This window comes from Bos javanicus, chromosome X, assembly GCF_032452875.1.
Source record: "Bos javanicus breed banteng chromosome X, ARS-OSU_banteng_1.0, whole genome shotgun sequence".
NCBI classification, from domain to species: domain Eukaryota; kingdom Metazoa; phylum Chordata; class Mammalia; order Artiodactyla; family Bovidae; genus Bos; species Bos javanicus.
In genome coordinates this window covers 100,422,682-100,441,906 of record NC_083897.1, presented here as the reverse complement: position 1 = coordinate 100,441,906, position 19,225 = coordinate 100,422,682, and the positions used below count along the sequence as shown (strand labels likewise).

General features: G+C 40.0%; 1 long non-coding RNA gene across 1 annotated transcript in view; it reads right to left on the bottom strand.

The window, feature by feature from the left end:
• The window catches only part of LOC133243442 (uncharacterized), a 30,846-nt gene extending 15,558 nt beyond the window's left edge, over positions 1-15,288 (bottom strand). Inside the window, exon 1 of the long non-coding RNA XR_009735084.1 lies at positions 13,926-15,288. This is a non-coding gene — a long non-coding RNA (uncharacterized LOC133243442). The remainder of the gene's footprint in view (positions 1-13,925) is intronic.
• Between the last annotated feature and the right edge of the window lie 3,937 nt (positions 15,289-19,225).

Here is a 19,225-nt window from a genome sequence, read left to right as displayed (position 1 = left end):
TGCCTCTTGAGAAACCTGTATGCAGGTCAAGAAGCAACAGAACTGGACATGGAACAACAGACTGGTTCCAAACAGGAAAAGGAATATGTCAAGGCTGTATATTGTCACCCTGCTTCTTTAACTTCTATGCAGAGTACATCATGAGAAACGCTGGGCTAGAGGAAGCACAAGCTGGAATCAAGATTGCAGGGAGAAATATCAGTAACTTCAGATATGCAGATGACACCACCCTTATGGCAGAAAGTGAAGAACTAAAGAGCCTCTTGATGAAAGTGAAAGAGGAGAGTGAAAAAGTTGGCTTAAAGCTCAACATTCAGAAAACTAAGATCATGGCATCTGGCCCCATCACTTCATGGCAAATAGATGGGGAAACAGTGGAAACAGTGGCTGACTTTATTTCTTTGGGCTCCAAAATCACTGCAGATGGTGACTGCAGCCATGAAATTAAAATAAAGACGCTTACTCCTTGGAAGGAAAGTTATGACCAACCTCGACAGCATATTAAAAAGAAGACATTACTTTGTCAACAAAGGTCCGTCTAGTCAAGGCTGTGGTTTTTCCAGTAGTCATGTTGGATATTAAGTGTTGGACTATAAAGAAAGCTGAACGCCGAAGAACTGATGCTTTTGAACTATGGTGTTGGAGAAGACTCTTGAGAGTCCCATGGACTGCAAGGAGATCCAACCAGTCCATCCTAAAGGAGATCAGTCCTGGGTGTTCAGTGGAAGGACTGATGTTGAAGCTGAAACTCCAATAATTTGGCCACCTGATGCAAAGAGCTGACTCATTGGAAAAGACCTTGATGCTAGGAAAGATTGAGGGCAGGAGGAGAAGGGGACATCAGAGGATGAGATGGTTGGATGGCATCACCGACTCAATGGACATGAGTTTGGGTAAACTCCCTGAGTTGGTGATGGACAGGGAGGCCTGGCGTGCTGTGGTTCATGGGGCTGCAAAGAGTCGGACAGGACTGAGCAACTGAACCGAACAACTGAATGACTAATGCATGCAGGTAGCATGGCCGAACAGTCTAAAGTGCTGGATTTAGGCTCCAGTCTCTTCGGAGGTTATTTTTTGGGGCTTCCCTTGTGGCTCAGTTGGTAAGGAATCTGCCTTCAATATGGGAGACCAGGGTTCAATCTCTGGGTTGGGAAGATCCCCTGGAGGAGGGCATGGCAACCCACTCCAGTATTCTTGCCTGGAGAACCCCCATGGACAGAGGAGCCTTGGTGGACTACAGTCCATGGGGTTGCTAACAGTCAGACATGACTGAGTGACTAAGCACAGCACAGTGACTAATGATGCTGAACGTCTTTTCATGTGTTATTTGTCATTTTTGTATCTTCTTTAGTGAAGTGTTTGTTCGAGCCATTTGCCCATTTTTTCTATGTTGTTTGTTTCCTTATTATTAAAAACTCCAGTTTTTTTTTTTTTTTTACAGTTGGTACAAGATTGGTAACTAAGAATTCAATCAAAATTTTACATAGTTCATGGGTACCCAAGAGAGTAAAAACTTCACAATGATTACTTCCTAAAGCCTATGCTGAAGTAAAACATTCTGTAAATGTTAGGGCAAACTTGAAATTCTTCTAAAGCTTGAAAAGAACTTAATTATTCTTTTAATCAGTATTGCTGCTAAGTCTACACAGGTTTAACTTAGTAAAAAAAAAAAAATTGCATTTCCATGTACTCTACTAGTACCCAAACCATCTTAGTTCTTCCTTCATACATGAGCTGAAAATCACCAAATTTTGTCTTGAAGCCATATTTCATACTTTGTACTAATTATGTTCTAATATCATAAGATTCTACTTTTCAGAAATAATGTTTTTACGTCAAATGTGTGCCTACATTCAAAAAGTGACAAAGACCAAAACCTCTGTCACACTATGCCAGCAGCCACAGCTAAAATGTAATTTGCAAGCATGAAGATGAATTCTCCTTTAAGGTCTGTAAAACAGGCTAGATTTGAGGGCTGCTACGGGCTTTCCTTTGAGGAAAAGCAAGCCCAGTTCTGCTGTGCAGGGCATCGGTTCGCAGCTCAATTGTTACAGTTGATGTGGGTTTCCTTTTAGATGCCTGGAAAATGACTCTGCTGACCACATCCACATTCTGAAATACTTTTTGAGAACTTGTAACCAAACTGCAGGAACTGACTCATTTTGCAGTGCCCAGCTACCACACAATCGTACCAGAATAGACTCCAGTCAAAAGCAGAAATAGGGAGGTCTCAGAACACAGGCAACAAATTGTCTCTTTACTGGGGGGAGAGAGGGGGAAATCCCAGGGCACATGGGATGAAATGGCTCAAGCCCTAGGAGACCATCAAGATGGCCTGAGGAGAAAGACTAAACAAAACTTATGACTTCGTGGGCAATATAGGTGTTACCCTCAAAGCTTAAAGTCAGAGGCTGGTGAAAAAAGGACCTGAATGTCTAGCTCTCTATAGTGCACCTAGAAAGTAGATTCAGTTAAGAGAGATATGTGCGGGAGAATCTGCAGGAAGATAGTGTCTTGAATGCCCATTCTGGAATTCCTTGCTCAGAAAGTTAGGAGCCTGCCCCTCGTCTCTAAGTAGATGAGCAGGAATGGAATCCTAGCAGGGACGCCAGAAAGAAATCAGGCCAGGGCCCAAGGACACCAGCGCTTAGGACCAGAGATTTGCTGGTACTCTAAGGTTCCCCTCCATCCTTCGTTATTTATTTCTACTTCTTTCTCTCTCAGCTCCCAATGTGGTCCATCCAGCTGGGTCAGCTTCCTCGTGATCTGCGAATTCTCACTCCCTCTCTCACTGCAGTTCCTACTTAAGGGGCAGGATGGAAAGGAGCACACTAGGCCCTCTTCCACAAAACACTCTATGTTCCCAAATTACTGACTTCTCCTCCCCACAAGGGAAACTGTTATTCTCTCAGTCAGTTTAAGCCAGAGGCAGTAAGGAAATCCAGTCCAGTTGAACTAAACTATAAATGACAGTAACTCTTTCCTGCAGGTGGGTCCTTGGCTACAAGAATACGAATGATAACCTAGACGCATAACTAACTAGTAGGGCTAGGGGATAAAATTTAGATGTGAAATCTCAGGTGCTGTAAAGTAAGATAAACCTGGACAATACCTCCAAATAGCTACCAAGTGCATCTGCTAAGCCCTGGGAGTTATCAGGCCTGGTGACATGGTCCAATGTTGATAAGGCGACCTCTATACATACTTTATGTCTCATCTCACTTCACGCCTCTTAACATATACAGTCCCAGAAAACAGAAATTGTGTCTACCTTATGCGAAAGGTAGAACTTTAGTATCAGATGATGAAAATAAAAGAATGACAAGGGGATGCAACTCATTTACAGCAGTCAACACTGTTTTAAAGAAACTGCAAGTGTTTTTAACACAAATTTAAAGAAAAAAATGTAGACAGAATCCCCTTCTTCTCAACTGGTCAACTGGTATGATTTTCCCACAATCCCTTTCTGTCTCCAATTGTAAAATGAACACGTGTGACATGACTTTTTAACCTACATCAAACGGTAAATTTTCATATAGATTTCTAAGAGGTAAACTATCAACTGGTTGAACTGAAAACTAGGAGCTATATAAATCACTTTGAAGGTAGAATTCATTAAAAACCACACAGTTCAAAAGTCTAAACTATCACTGAGTGAAAAATCAGCAAAGATAGGTCCCTTGGAAAAGTGAGTTTGGGCTAAGTGTAAATGGAATTGAAACATCTCACTGCTAGAAAACTGAGTACTCCATGCCTCTGAGGAATAGATGCGACAGGAAAAAATTACCCACTTTTGGATCTTTAGCTGGTAAGAGGTTGATAGCTCAACTTTATCTTTCTTTACCAAGGTTTTCATATCGTCATAACTTAAATGACAAAAGTAGCATTTCCCAAAAGAGTGTCCTACACAACTTCTACACACTCTGGTTATGAGGCACAATGGGCTAGACTCTCCAGGATCTTTACAGAAGTCACCTGTCCCTTTGGAACACCATCTTCCCTCTCTTCAGTTACCATTTCCTATCTTCTAGCTTCCCAAGTGGCTCAGTGGTAAAGAATCCACCTGCCAAGCAGGAGACGTGGGTTCAATTCCTGGGTCAGAAAGATCCCCTGGGGAAGGGAATGGCAACCGACTCCAGTATTCTTGCCTGGGAAACTCATGGACAGAGGAGCCTGGTGGGCTACCGTCCATGGGGTCGCAGAGTCAGACACGACTCAGGAACTAAACAACAAGAACAACTTTCTCGCAGCTTCTTACTACAGCCAACGGGGCCCTACATGATCTGTAACTTACTACCTCCCGCTCCTCATCTACTACTTTCCCCCTTGCTTGCTGCTCCACACTGACCTCTTTATTGTCCTTTGAACACACCAAGCTTGCTCCCTCCTCCAATGCAACAGTTTTGTTTTCTCTGCCTAGAATCCTCTTCTCCCAGATTCACACATGGCTGTCTCCTTGCTTCCCACAGGTAAGTCTGCACAAATATTGCAACATCAGAAAGAACTTTCCTGTCAGCTCTGGATAAAGTAGCTCTTCCTCAGACTCCTGGGTACTCTCTATCTGTTGGAGCAAGCTTTATTTTTTCTCTCTAGCACCTTTTAATGCCTGGCATCTACTTATTTGTTCAATCACTGTCAGCCTGCCCCATCCATGCAATCAGGGAGCTTGTTCACTGCTATATTCCCAGACCAGGAACACCATCTGATATATAGTAGGTGTGCAATACATTTTGGTAAAATGAACGTTTCCCACCTGACAGCTTTGTCAACTGTTCTGCTACAAGCCTTACAGGGTCTGGTTGGCACCTGGGACCATTTTTGTTAACATCTTACCAAATACCCCATACTTCAAGGACCAGGTGGATAGGAGCTATAGGAAAGTTTTTTTCCCAGCCTGAAGAGAAATTGGGCAGAGGTTGTGGGAGAAAGATGTTTCTTTATAGTCCGCCTGCCATCCAAGGGTAGAAGATTCGTGAAAATCTTTTCGAGTATCACTGCCAAACAGGATGGAGGAAAAGGTAGAAATTTACTATCTTTACCAACTTAACTTGTCCCAAACAGTCCTTAGTTGATCTAGTTCAGAGAGAAGAGCCCTGAGATCATGAGCCATCCTTTTAGAGGCTGAATGATTTTTGTTTTTAAATTTACATTAAACCTTTCCTTCCATTGGGCCATATATACCTGCTGTTGATGTAGACTTCGCATGTCATGCATTACCTTTCTTGCTATAGTCACACCTGTATCAGAAAACAAAGTTTGCACCATTACAAATAATTTGAATGGTTATGTGTGTTTCGAAAACTATGGAAAATAACACTCAGGTTTAAAGCACGAGTAAACATAATGACTGCCTTGAGAAAGAGTATTCCTAACTGTAGCACAGTGACAAGTACACTTTTTTAAGCGTTGGTAGTTTAAGCCCTCTTCCCTATCCTCATCTCCCCCAGAGAGAGAGAGAGAGTATCCCTCATTTTTCCCACTTTCACTTACAGATATTTTCAAAAATTCCTAATATATTTAACTGAGGGCAGGACAGGACTTCTGACCTCAAAATTGATTTAAATTCTATTTTTAAATTATTTTCCAAGACACCATTGTGGAATCCTTTGTTGTCTCATAATTTTCTTCAGAGAAATTAGTCAAAAACTCAGGGGAACTCTTAGACTGGATTTACTGATGGATTTCCTACTATGAGTCCTTTTCCCACCACCATTAAAGAAGGAAAGAAAAATCATTTCTCTGCAGTATTTTCCGGTCAGGAGCCCCTTCTTCCCCTTACTTTAAAACAGAAGTCCAGCTGCCAAAGGAAGAGGCTTAGAGATTTTGATGAATGTCAGTCTGTGAAATGCGCCTTGTCTCCAAGATGGCAAAGGATCAAATAAAAGATGTAGTCATTGAGGTAAAAGGAATAAAGACTGAGTTTGTAGTTACGCCTCTTCCTTCTCCTAATGGACTTCCCCCTGTCCTTTCTTTCATCTGTCTGCAGGTAGGGACTGAATGAGTTAGATGAGAATACAGGTAAATGAATGAATGAATGAACAAATGAAAGAATAAAGACAGGTATGCTTTAATATATCCTCTTACAGGCAGGCTCAGACCAAGGCCAGGATAATTTTTAAAGACATTTCTAAGCATGCTGAACCCAACAGGGTAGGGCAGCCTGCCCTTGCCTTCTAAACCACATTCTCAACCTACATTTGAAGGAGGAAATTCTCAAGGTGAAACTCCTTTCCCATATTCTGAAAATTAACTCCTCATCCAAACATGGGGTTTTATGCACATAGATGGCTTCTTATAAATCTTTACTTAGAAATTTTGCCCCTCTAGGTCATTCCCAGAATGAGATGAAGATAAAAGAAAATACTAGTAATTACCGATTCTTACTCATTTTATTTTCTATGGATGAATACTATACCGGATAAAAGAGTCTCCAGAAAGGCTGACGAAAGTGCATCCTGAGGACCCAAATGCTCACACACTTCTCCCTTCCACCCCCACTTTCAAGTGAAAACATTAGAGAAAAAAATAGGGGAAGTTACATGAGTAAGTGTGTTAGTGCATGAGATCAACTGAAAACAAGGAATTCCCCTCTTGGACTTCAGTGGCCTAATTAAAACTCATAAAACACAAATGACTAAAACTGCTCCATCGATTTGCAAAATAAGCAGCAGAAAAAGTCAATTTTGTATTTCAATATTGAGAGGGCCAGGCCTGGAAGATATGACACTTTGCAGAACAGAGATGAGAAGACCATTTCTGAGACTTTCAGGTTCAGTCAACTTTTATTCTGCTTTCTGTCTGAAGTACTTACCATCTATACTAGTGACACCATTTGGATATAGATTTTGGTCCCTCAGCTTATCAGCTGAGTGGTCCTAAGCACATTCCTTTACCTCTCTGTGCCTTAGTGTCCTCATCTATGAAATGGTCATGAGAATTGCACCAGTGGGTGGTCAAGAGAACTAAACAGGTCAATGTGGGCAGAGTCCTCATAACTGTGCCTACCCCAAACATTGGAAGTGTGCCAGAAATGGCAGCCACCATTATCATCACTGTTTCACTTCATCTGATGTGAAGAAAAACATACCATTTAGAATGGATCCATAGGCTTTGAGACTAAACTGAAGTCTGGTCCTAAAAGGATCTGGGAAGGAACTCAAGTGTGTGAAGCACCATCATTCCAGGAACCACCACATGTGCTTTATGTGTGTTCTCTTACGTCACAGTCCTGGGAGCTAAATCCACTCTCTGGGGCTTAGGGACAGAAATGGGAATCTGGCCCCTCACTCAGCCAGCAAGGGGCCAAGTAAGCTTAAAGCACAAGTCTATTTGCTTTCAAAACCTGGGTCGCTTAGGGAGCAAACACATCAATGGCTGCTGTGAACAGGTACCTTCTTGGGGTTATGGGAACCACCGTCACATACTTGATATCCACTGGAAAGTGTATGGATGCATGGAGATTTTTTTCAGGTAACCAGAACTTTGAAAGAATCTTGTAACATTTCACTGGGCCTGCACAAAATCACTCAGTTTCTCTCATTGTTCCGAACTCTAATCTCGCTTTATGTATCTCACACAAATCCTAATTGAGAGACGTCAATGGGTTCTCACTTGAAAAGTCTGTGTCCATTTGCTTTAAGAAAGGTGGGATGTCTCCGCCCACATCAGCCTGAAGGTGCCCGATCTCGTCTGATCTCGGAATAAAGGTGGGAAAACTAAGCTTTCTTCCACTACCACCAGCCATGGGCTTTCAGTAGAACAGGTGCTAAAGGAGAATTAAACTCTTCCAAGACAGAAAGGGAAGATGATTTAAAATAAAATCTTAGTTTGCTTTCCATAATCAATGACTCCATCTTCTACCTTAATCAGTTATATTTTGCTTTTACGCAAGTAATTATTTTGGTAGATTGACCATTTAAAAGAAAGCAACTAGCAACTGTTTTGCTATTAAAATATAGCTAAGAAAAACAAAAGGTCTTAATTATATTGACTTACAAGAGTATTTTATATTCAACTTTTATACTCATCTAATCTGTCCCTTTAAGAATTTAAAGAAAAAAATTTAAGAAAATCAACTCCATGAGAGCTCTAATGGTATATATATATATATATATATATATATATATGACAACAGTACTTACAGTTAATAATATCTATGTATTTTTTAATTTTATATTTTAGACTATCCTAAATACTTTGGCATGTATAAACTAGAATAAATATAAGATTGAAAGACAATAGGTTACACAGTTGAGAATTTAAGAACTTGAGGCGGGAAGTGTCCAAAATTAAATCATTTACATCTTTTAATATGTAGAATGATTATTCTATATTAATTAAGAAAATTTTTTCAAAGAATAGCAAGTAGGCAAGTTTAAGATGTTTTCACTGGAATACATACAGTTCTCCAGTTCCTTATCTAAATTGAAAGTAGTTCATAAAATATAAAAGTAAAGTAATTACTTCTCCTTAGTAATTTAAAATTGTCTTGATTTTTTAAATACTCAATGATTATATTCAAATTTGGCTAAGTTTCCTCTCTTGAATGAAGACACGGGTTCTCCAAATTTTGATTGCACAATCAAAACAGTTTAAGAAAAAGAAATTCTCATGGTTGCGAATATAAAAATGGTAACAGTCAGAAAAATCCACTGAGCAGAAAAAAATTCCACTATTTCTAACAGTCTGAGACTGATAGGAGGAATGAGTTTGAGTAAGGACATCAAAGAGAAATAAATCTAGGACCCTTAGATTTGTTCCAAGATAACATAATTGCTAGTGCTTGACTGAAAGGCCAAACCAATAAATAAGCACAAATATAGCATGTCAGAGGTAAGTGCTCAGAGGGAAATTAAGCAAGCCAGTGGGATAGGGAAGTTGGGAAGTAGAGGGGGAGGTTGTTATCACCTTGGAATTAATTTTTAACACTAGAAACACAGAGGTATTGGAAGACACCTTTCTTTGAGAAGTATTGTTCAAAGCATCCTTTTGTGGATACAGGGTCCTGCAGCTCAAGGTCCATAGGGACCCGTGCTGTGTCCAGTGTGGCTCCCATGCCAAGGAGCTCATTCCCTCTGAGGTGATCCATGCCCTTCTCAGAGCCCAGACCTCCTGCTGGATTAAGGGCCCAAGAAATGTCTCCAAAAAGACTTTTCCCACTATTCAAGATCATTTCCTTGGGGGTGGAGGAAAGAGTTATTCTGTGCATCTCCATTTTTCAAGATAAAGAAGTCAGGCTGACTGCTGATGGAGCACCTATTGGGAAGCCTGTAATGAGATGAAGAGCCTCTCAGAGCGCTGGAATGCCCACCCTTCCACCCAGGAAAACCATTCCACAGCAGGCCCTTGGTAATGACCATGATGGTGATGTCATTAGCTGCCAATGATACCAGGCGCGGGGTGACCAGGAATAAACACCTGAAACGCCCCTGTAACTCACTGGAGAGGTCCAGTGCCATATCTTTAGGCCTCCCACATACCTGAAGTAGATTCATTAAGAGCAGACTGCAGCTAGACTGCTTGCGTTCCGATCCTGGCTCTAATCACTTCCTGGCTGGGACACTTTGGGTAAGTTGCTTCCCCTTGTTTCTCCACGTAAAGTGGGAATAACAGCCCTATCGGCTCTCTTCAGTTTTTGTGAGGATTACATTAGTTAATAGGTGAAAGCGTTTTACACCAAGACACATCTACTGAGCATCTGCCATGTGCCAGACACTGTTCTAGATGCCAGTGCCTGGCATATAATGTGAGCTCAATGTATATCAGTAATGAGAAGTCTACAAACTCTTATCTGACTCTCAGACTGATTATGATGATGGTGAATTTAAACCCCAGTACTTCACGACCAAACACATTAATAATTTCTACAGTAAAACATACGAACATTATACTAAGTAGGATAAACAAAGACTATAAATAGCTTCATGCCAGTTTAGGTCAGGATTTGCTACCAAAATTTTTACATTCAAATTTTTTGCTTGTCAGATGTTTTTGGATTTCAGAAGCAACGGTGGACCTATATAGTAAGTAAGGGGCAAAACCCATTGAAGTCTGCTTTTCCTTTCTAACTTCTGGATATGCTGTGTGTGAAAGTGTTAGTTGTTCAGTTATGTCTGACACTGTGCAACTCTATGGACTGTAGCTCACCAGGCTCCATTTAGAAACAAAGACCTGGGAACTAGGTATGCTCATTGCTACCAAGGTGTCACTGCTTCTGTGTTCTGTCAGTAGATAAAGCTGGGCCATATGTGTTTGCATGCACTGTGCTGTGCTTAGTCACTCGGTCGTGACCGACTCTTTGTGATCCCATGGATTGTAGCCCACCAGGCTCCTTTGTCCCTGGGATTCTCCAGGCAAGAATACTGGAGTGGGTTGCCATTCCATTTTCCAGGGGATCTTCCCAACCCAAGGATCGAACCCAGGTCTGGACATGCTAATGACCGAATAAATAGTCAAAACCATTTAGGAGCAGAAAATAGGAAGCCCTTCAGGCATGGGAAATCCACAACTGCACAATTAATCTATGCTAAATATAATTCAGGAAATCAGTCCAGAATATTCATTGGAAGGACTGATGCTGAAGCTGAAACTCCAATACTTTGGCCACCTGATGCGAAGAACTGAGTCATTTGAAAAGACCCTGATGCTGGGAAAGATTGAGGGCAGGAGGAGAAGGGGATGACAGAGGATGAGATGGTTGGATGGCATCACCGACTCAACAGTCCTGAGTTTGAGTGGACTCCGGGAGTTGGTGATGGACAGGGAGGCCTGGCGTGCTGCGATTCATGGGGCTGCAGAGAGTTGGACATGACTGAGCGACTGAACTGAACTGAACTGAAATATAATCTAAACAATCCTTCACCCCTCCAATAGAGTGTGCCATAAACTTCTCTGTCAACCAATTTATTTCCACAAACGACATGTCTTGGGTTTAGGTTAATATACTTAAATTGTACACTATTTTAATAGTACAACCCTATCTTTCCTATGGAAAAAGGACAAGCTATTAAATGATTTTAAAAACTGACTTAAAAACATAGACCTTCAAAGAATACAGGATGCTCTGTAGTTAGTCTAGGGGAAATGAATAAATGTTACACCAAAGAGGTAAACTATCTTGCTACCAAAAGAATTTTCTCCACATTGCACTTGAAGAAATATTTGCAGCTCTTGAAGAGCTATACAATAACTGGTTCAAGATGTTCGCACTGCTGGTCAGCACTGGATAAAGGATTTGCACAAATGCATGGAAACCGGCTTCTCTTGCCTCTTTGTTACCCCCATATGTTGTTATTTATCCTCCCCAACTTCTCTGACCCCTTTCCACTTATTTTATACTCAAGTATTGCTTTGTTCAAGACTTCTGTTTACCACTCCCATGGCGATCGGTACACAAAGGCAAGTCAGGAAGACATGGAACGAACAGAGATACTTACGTTGCTTCATGGTTTTTTCCCCTTCTCATTATCCTCCTACTCAGTGAGACTGTAGTGGGAGGTCTGAATGACATTTGCAAACCGAGAACCTAAAGTTACATTTCAACACCCAGCCCCTCAGTTGTCATAGGAACACTATGAGGCTTATCTAGGTTCTGACAAACAGTCACTTGTTCTGCTAGTGATTAAAGTTCCCCCTTCCAATCCAATATATACACACATACATATCCATACCTCATAACATTTAGTTGGGTAAAACTGTATACCACACCAAAAATGTAAAATACAAGCCCAAAGGGAAAGAGCTTATATCCTGGATTTGCAAATATCAATACTATTTGAGAGAAACTATTTCTAAGTCTGTCCCTTGACCTGAGTCCCTTCAGTTTACAACTTTACATACCCACATAGAGACATGTGTGTACCATTAATATCTTTTAACAAGATATACAAAAATTTTAATACTCTCCATAATCCCAGCAGAGAATTCAGGGCAATGCTGTTATTTATTTTACATGTATTTTTTAAAATTAATAAATGCTAACAGAGAAGAGCACACAGAACTAAAAAACATGAAGATTTAAAGAAATGCTTCTGAATATACTTTCTAGCATTTACTGTTTCAACCTGCTTCTGTCATATTTTTGTCATTCAAAACAATGGCTTCTAAATGAATGAGTAAAACCTAAAAATTATATAGAAGCTTCCTTTCCATTAAGCCCAGCAGTATTTAGACAGATTATTAAATCATCATGTTTCTCCCAAGTATTTACATGAAATACAGAGCTGAAAATAATTGTGAATCACTAAACACAAGCTAGCAGTCAGATATAAATTACCTGTAAATATCTTAATGTCTTGTCACCACTCCTCTGGCTCCAAGACTTTGAAACCTACAAATCCATGTACTTCAAGAAAAAAAGTAGCATTTTTCCATATCCTCAACCATACTTTAATTAAGTCAAGTAAGCTGTAATATTACCAAGTTCGGATCACCAGTCTGATTTATTGGAAGACCTGCCCTTAATGACCACGCTTACCTTGCTTTTTATCTATTTCTTTGAAAATAAATACTTCTGCAGAAGTCTTGAGAGCTACTAGTCTGAGAAAAATGATCTTAAAAACTCTTAAAGTATAAGCAGGAAGAAAAAAAGACCAATTAACAGATCCCACTAGATTCATCTTTCTCCCTTCCACTCTCACCTCACTCTAGTGCCAACAAGAGAAACTGTAGAACTGCTATCCTGCTTTTTATTATACATTTCCCCTCTTTGAGTTAAAGATTTCAAAATTTTGAAAGTGAAAACCCAAAGTCAGGAATGCAGATTCAATTTTCATTTTGAAATAAGGTATTTTTGAGAAGTAAATTAATAATATTGTATTCTCTATAACCCCAAACTTACAAGTCTGTCACTAATAGTTTTATTGTACATATTCGGATTCATAAAGGGAGACCACCAAAATAACCTACACGTTTACTGGCAGTTAAAGGACAAAATATTTTTCCACCTGATTCTATAAGTGGACATCACATGATTACTTCCATTGACCAATAAGAAACTGGTAAAATCAGAGAGCCACCAACCATTCTGGATTTATTTTCTTATTTTATTCAACTTTTCCAACAGTCATCCTTAAGAAGCCAAATCAAGAAATCAGACATTCATGCTTAATGTAAAATTGTGTTTCCTTATGGTTCATGAAAAAGAAACTATTGTATATAATACAGTTATTCAAAATAATACAGTTATTCAAAGTATTATTGTATTTCTCTGGAAACTTAAACATAAGGGCCACTCAGGTTTAAGATTAGAAAAGTGAATTTGAGGTTTCAGAGGGAGACACAGGCACACCAGTAAGAACTGCTAATCATGATTTCTCAAAACGTCTCTCAAAAATAAACCATATAGAAATAACCAAAAAAAAAAAAAAAAAAAGAAATAACCACCCTTTCACTGTATTAACGTAATCAAATGGAACAGTCTTAAAATTCATGACACAAATGTAAAAAAAAAAATCTATTACCATTTGCCCTTCATAATCAATAGGAAATTTTTTGAATGCATTACTTAAACTTTAATTTTATAGAATTCTAACTAAATTCTGGACATTCTGGGGTAGAAGGATGAAAAGGAGGGCAAGTTGACTAATTCTGAAAGCATCTCTTCAAATATCTATCACATATACTGTTCAGACTAAATGGAAATCTATATCCATGGAATGCTAATGCCACAATTCTACCAAAGAACTCGTTTTTATTTTCTTTTCCCTCATATTTGGCTAAACTGGTAATACTCAGCTCATCTTTGTTAATTACCTGGCTTCTTCTCAGTCTTTATGCTATATTCTCGAGCTGTTCCTTTTTAGAATTCCTCACTCTGTTTATATGTTCTTTAGTTCAACACAGTTGTTAGGGGTCTGTGAACAATTTTACAATTCCCACACACAGCATATGATATCTATTAGGGAGCAATGCCACTTTTCACTTACCAATTCTGGATAAAGCAGTATTTCCTGGTGACAGAATGCTGCTGCTTCCGTTCGCTAAAACTCCCTCTTCACAGCTTGATAAATCTGATTAGAAAATGTCTTTGTTCCAGATCACACGAGGCGCTTTTTTCCTATGAAAGTTTTCTAAAGAGTTATCTGCATTTCATTCCTGTGACAAAACGAATAAGAACAAGGGGGTGGGGGTTGGGGGGGAACAGGGAGTAAGTCCACACAAGTTCCTGGCAAAGATTTTTTTAGCTGCATTTTTCTGAGTTTAATCAGTAAGCTACATTAAAGTGACAGTTACCAGTTCAGGGAGCCAGAGTTTGATCAAGGCAGCCACAACCAATTTGGGTGTCTTCCAATGATGTGCAGACCCCAAGGAAGTGGTCCCTTGGTCATCTATCATATGTGGCTGAATCACTGGACACCCATTGCCACCCCCTCGCCTCCCTTCCCACCCCGGCCCCTGTTGAGCAGCAGCCCAGGCAGGAGAGTGACTGGTCGCCCAAAGCGGGACTTCTTATAGGGACCCGCCAATTAGCTGCTGACCAATCGCAGGCAGCACCTAGTACCTAAGTCACATGACAGGGCAGTCCCTATGACTGCAGGATTTCTGAATTACTGGGGTTACACAAAGGACACTCATTCAGGAAAAGAGGGGGAAAAAAAAGCCATAAGCCGAAACAGAAAACGCCCAGGCTGTGACAACTCCGGCTTTAAAATAGGGAACACCCGAGCCTCACACAGACAGACAAAAAGCTACCACCAAGCCAGGATGGAAATCAGAGGAGTGCCTGGCACATATTAAAAAATAATCCCCAAGCCGAGGCTGAGTTTACAAACCCACTTCAGCTATAAATCTACTCCTCCTTTCCCCTTCCTCTTCAGTCTCCCCAACAATTTTGCATTCTTAACTTCTTTATTCTAAAAAGCTCCGGTGAGCCTCCACACAGCGGCTGGAGGAAAAATGGGTGAGACACAAGAGCCCCCGCTCTTTTCAGCCCTTCCAAATACCACTAAAGGAGATTCAAAGTCTGCTGTGAAAAAGTTTCTTAAACGAAATACATTTATCTCAAAATGGTTGCATAGTTCAGACAAAATTAAACACAGTCAGGACCAATTTGTACCGTAAAGACCAAATCATCAGTCTCCCCCCACCCCTTTCTTTCTCCACTCTCTCTCATGTAATCATTTTGGACTGTTCACATTGAGAACATTCTCGTTAAGTAAATGAGCCCCCCGCTTAGTGAGCCAGCTACTAATTTATCTAACACCCCCAATGTAGTTCTCAATTATTTTTTATATCCTAGGAAACATTCAACTGTGGACACCCTACCATTTCATTATCCCCCACCCAAAATGGTACTTACATTTGTTCTTTGTTTGGGTCTGTCCGATTTCTCCCTCTCCCCTAGACATCTGAAGCCAAAATATGGACATAGCTTCAACCTTCAAACCTAAAAGACCCTATTTTGATCATGCAAGGCTGCAAAAGCTCTGTCTCCGAGGCAAGCCGGGAACACTGTGCTGCTTGCCATTCCCAATTTATGGAAGGAAGCGTATGTCAAACAAACCAGGTGATGACTCAGACTGCCTCCCCCAGCCACGTTTTCCCTAGAATGGGAGGGTAGCGTAAGTGCAGCCCATTTGGATGTGACTCAGTTTTATTAGACTGGTGATTGTAGTTAATCTGACAAGCTCACATTTTTTTTCTTTTATAACTTGTACATTTCAGGACCACAAGGCAGATTATAAATGGTTTCAAAGAACTGGATCATGTAAAGGAGAAAGCTGCAAGATTATTTTGAAGGTATGGTGAGGCTCTGGTTCTAGTCCCAAATATTTAAACCATCCTAATTATTTGTTGAAAATTTTGCAACTGAGGCAACTGAACGTTTGAGTTCACATGAACAGCAGTAAACAGGTTTTATAATTTTAGTCTACTGGAGGCTTTTATCATGGAGGACTAGGACTCTTTTGTCCTGTGGATCCAAGTTTAAGTCTGTAAGTCTGCAGCCCACGTGGCATGTTCTTTCGGAAGTGGTCAGGGGCATGGGAGCCATGTTGCAACTTTCACTTTTGCCTTTACTACAGTTCACATTCTAATCTGAGCCACTCACACACAAGCACATATGCAATATAACCACATCTCTCTCTCACACACACACACACACACACAAGCATCTGTACTGTTCTTAAATCCCAACCTGCCTACAAGCTGCAAAATAAAAACCCGAAAATCTTCCAATGTCATCTGAGAAAATTCTGATTAAATACATTGGCATGCCTGAAAGTCTTCCTCTTCAGCAAAAAAAAAAAAAAAAAGTTTACTACCAAGATGGGGGTGGGATTACATGGAATAAATTGTTCCCAGGTATTACACAGACAGGAAGAATGCAGTAATAAGGAGTCCAAGTCCCCACACAAAAAATCTGGAAGCCTTGGTCTGAGCAGTTTAACTTCAGTTATCTCCTTTCAGCATACTTCCTTTAACCCTGACAGAGTTAGCAACTGCTCTGACCAAGGCTTGACATGCATTGCTGATTATGCCTTGATGGAGAACTAATTTTGTTATAATATAAAAAAATACAGTCTATTTCTATAATATATCAAAATGTTCAAATATCTCATTTTCAAATTGGTAGAGGAAGGCAGAGAAAAGGTATATACCCTGTAAATCCAGTTGATTTAGGAGCTGACTATTCGCATTACAGAAAGAGTCCCTGTACTCTTTTACTGGAATAAATCCCACACTAAATGTATAGATAGAACTGACTTTCTGAAGTTAAATCCACACAAAACAATTTAGAAGTACATTGCCAAATTGTACTTTTGAAACCTTTCTATTTTAACTATGTGCACATATTTCTCATTTGGTTCTTAAAACTTACATTTCCATAGGGATGTATTAATCTAGCCACTGACTTTTTTTTGAGTAAAATTTTATTGGTTTAAAGAAAGTTATCTTCCTACAATATATAAAGACCATAAAATCTATAATTACACAGTTTTCAATGGAAATAAACACAGACTATGAAAACAGCATATTAATAGAATCGAATGCCTAAAATTTGGACATCTAAAAGAATTCATAACATATTTTTAAAGCCTAGAGCCAGACTTGCTAAGGTTTGAATGCTGGCTCTGCTGATACCTAGCTGTGATACCTGGGTTAAAAATACATGTACAAGTGGAGGACAATGCCTGACAGATAGTATGTACTATGTAAGGATTGGCTGTTTTGTTATCATTGTCATCCAATCTCTGCGCTTTAACAGCCCTCTACGCACCATCATTTTAGAGTAATACATAGTCATTTTAACATTTCTGCATGAGAAAAATACAATTCCATAACTTTTCTTAAAAGAATCACTTGACAAACACCTAGCCAATCCATATTTTCCTCCCAAAGTTTCAGTGATTTTAATACTTGTCTGGTTTTACATTTGACATCTGCTGGGGCCTTTCTGTCCAAACTTCTTGGAGTTTCCAAAAGCCAGTGCAGAATCGGGCTAGGATCTGCTGGGGAGGACATTCAAGAAGAATTTCCATTCCAGTCAGCCCAGATGGGTTAAGACATGGAAACTCATCGGCTGGCCAGGAAAGAAGGTGAATGGGTCAAAGACTGGGGGAAATACTACAGTCCTGTGGGCGTGGAGCACCACCCTTGGCATCAAAAAGGGGCCCCCAAACAGAGGCATAAGGAAGTGGTTTCAGACCCAGGAAAAAGAGATTCACTGTTTATTCTCTCCACAGGGTCATGACATAAGACTCCACCATAGTTACCCTCAGGGAAAACCAAGGAGTGAGGGTGTGTGGGGGGTTCAAAAAGAAACCTCAGCATGCACTCTCTCCCATGCTGTCTTTTATTAAGGAATTTCATTTCTTAAAGGAGAAAACTACATGGATTTCCATCTGAAAACTCTGTGAAGAAATTTAAGCATCCCACAAACCCTCCAGTAACAAAGCTAATCGTTTCCAGCCAGCATAGAACATATTTGAAGAATGATAAAATGGACAGCAACCAGACATCGCTGAGATGCAGGCAAGTTTTATAAATATGGAACTCCTCAAATATGGTGCTCGGCACTGCTCTGGGGGAAAAGAGAAATAATTCTATGTTTTGTTGGAGGGCGAGCAACTGCTTAGACTTGTCTTTATCCAGGCAGTGTTTCTGAGACAGATGGTAACAGAATGGGGGGAAAGCCAGCAAAAATGGAGAGAAGGTGATTAGGATTACAAATGAGTGTTTGGGGAAGGCTTGATTCCATTCCCCTCCATGCAGGAAGACACACAGAGACCTGATTCAACAGCTTAGTTAAAGCCAGGTTTGGAGCTTGGGCACAGAGCTTCCTCTTGGTCACCGCTCCTGTCTCCAGGCAATCTCTGAAATACCAAATGATCCAACTGTGTCAGATTCCCACAAACCGGAACTACAGGTCAGGATGCAGTCAGACAGCCTGAGTTCTAATACTGGATCTGGGACTATAACCTGTGGGGACTTAGGAAAGTGACTTCCTTTTTCTCACAGCTTTGGTTTCATCTGGAGAATGGGAATAACTGAGAAAATATGAGGAAGGAACAGAAATCACTGCATCCATAATATGTGCCATAATCATCAGCTCACTAAAGGGGAGCTTATCACCCCCAGTACCAATCTTCCAGCTCCTCCGGGATGGGAGGGAACTCAACAGTCTTAAGGCTTCTAAGTCACACTGTTCATTTGAAGGCTGACAAAATGACTTTCTCACTTATGTTTTACAATGATCAAACATTTTTAGATTCATGTTGATATCTGGCAGAAACCAACACAATACTGTAAAGCAATTATCCTTCAATTAAAAATAAGTAAGAAATTAAAAATAAATATTTGGGATAAATAACAAGGACCTACTGGATAGCACAGGGAACTATATATTCTATGTCCTGTGATAAGCCATAATGGAAAAGGATATAAAAAAAGAATGCATATATACATGCATAACTGAATTACTTTACAGCAGAAATTAATACAACCTTGTAAATGAACTACTTCAATTTAGAAAAATCTTTGGATAATGGCTAGATTCACTTTTTGATTATAGCAAAGTAATATACTTCAAGATGAGAGGATCAGTTTTATATCCAGTGTATATACAATTGCCAAAATAAGAAGATGTTCATAGATGCCTGTCTATGTGGCTATGTGTCTACCTCTACTAACATGCACGTGAACTATGTCTAGAATTATATAAGACACTCTTAACATTTCTTTATGAGAGTTGCCCTTTGTTCCATGCTTTTCCTATTATATAAGC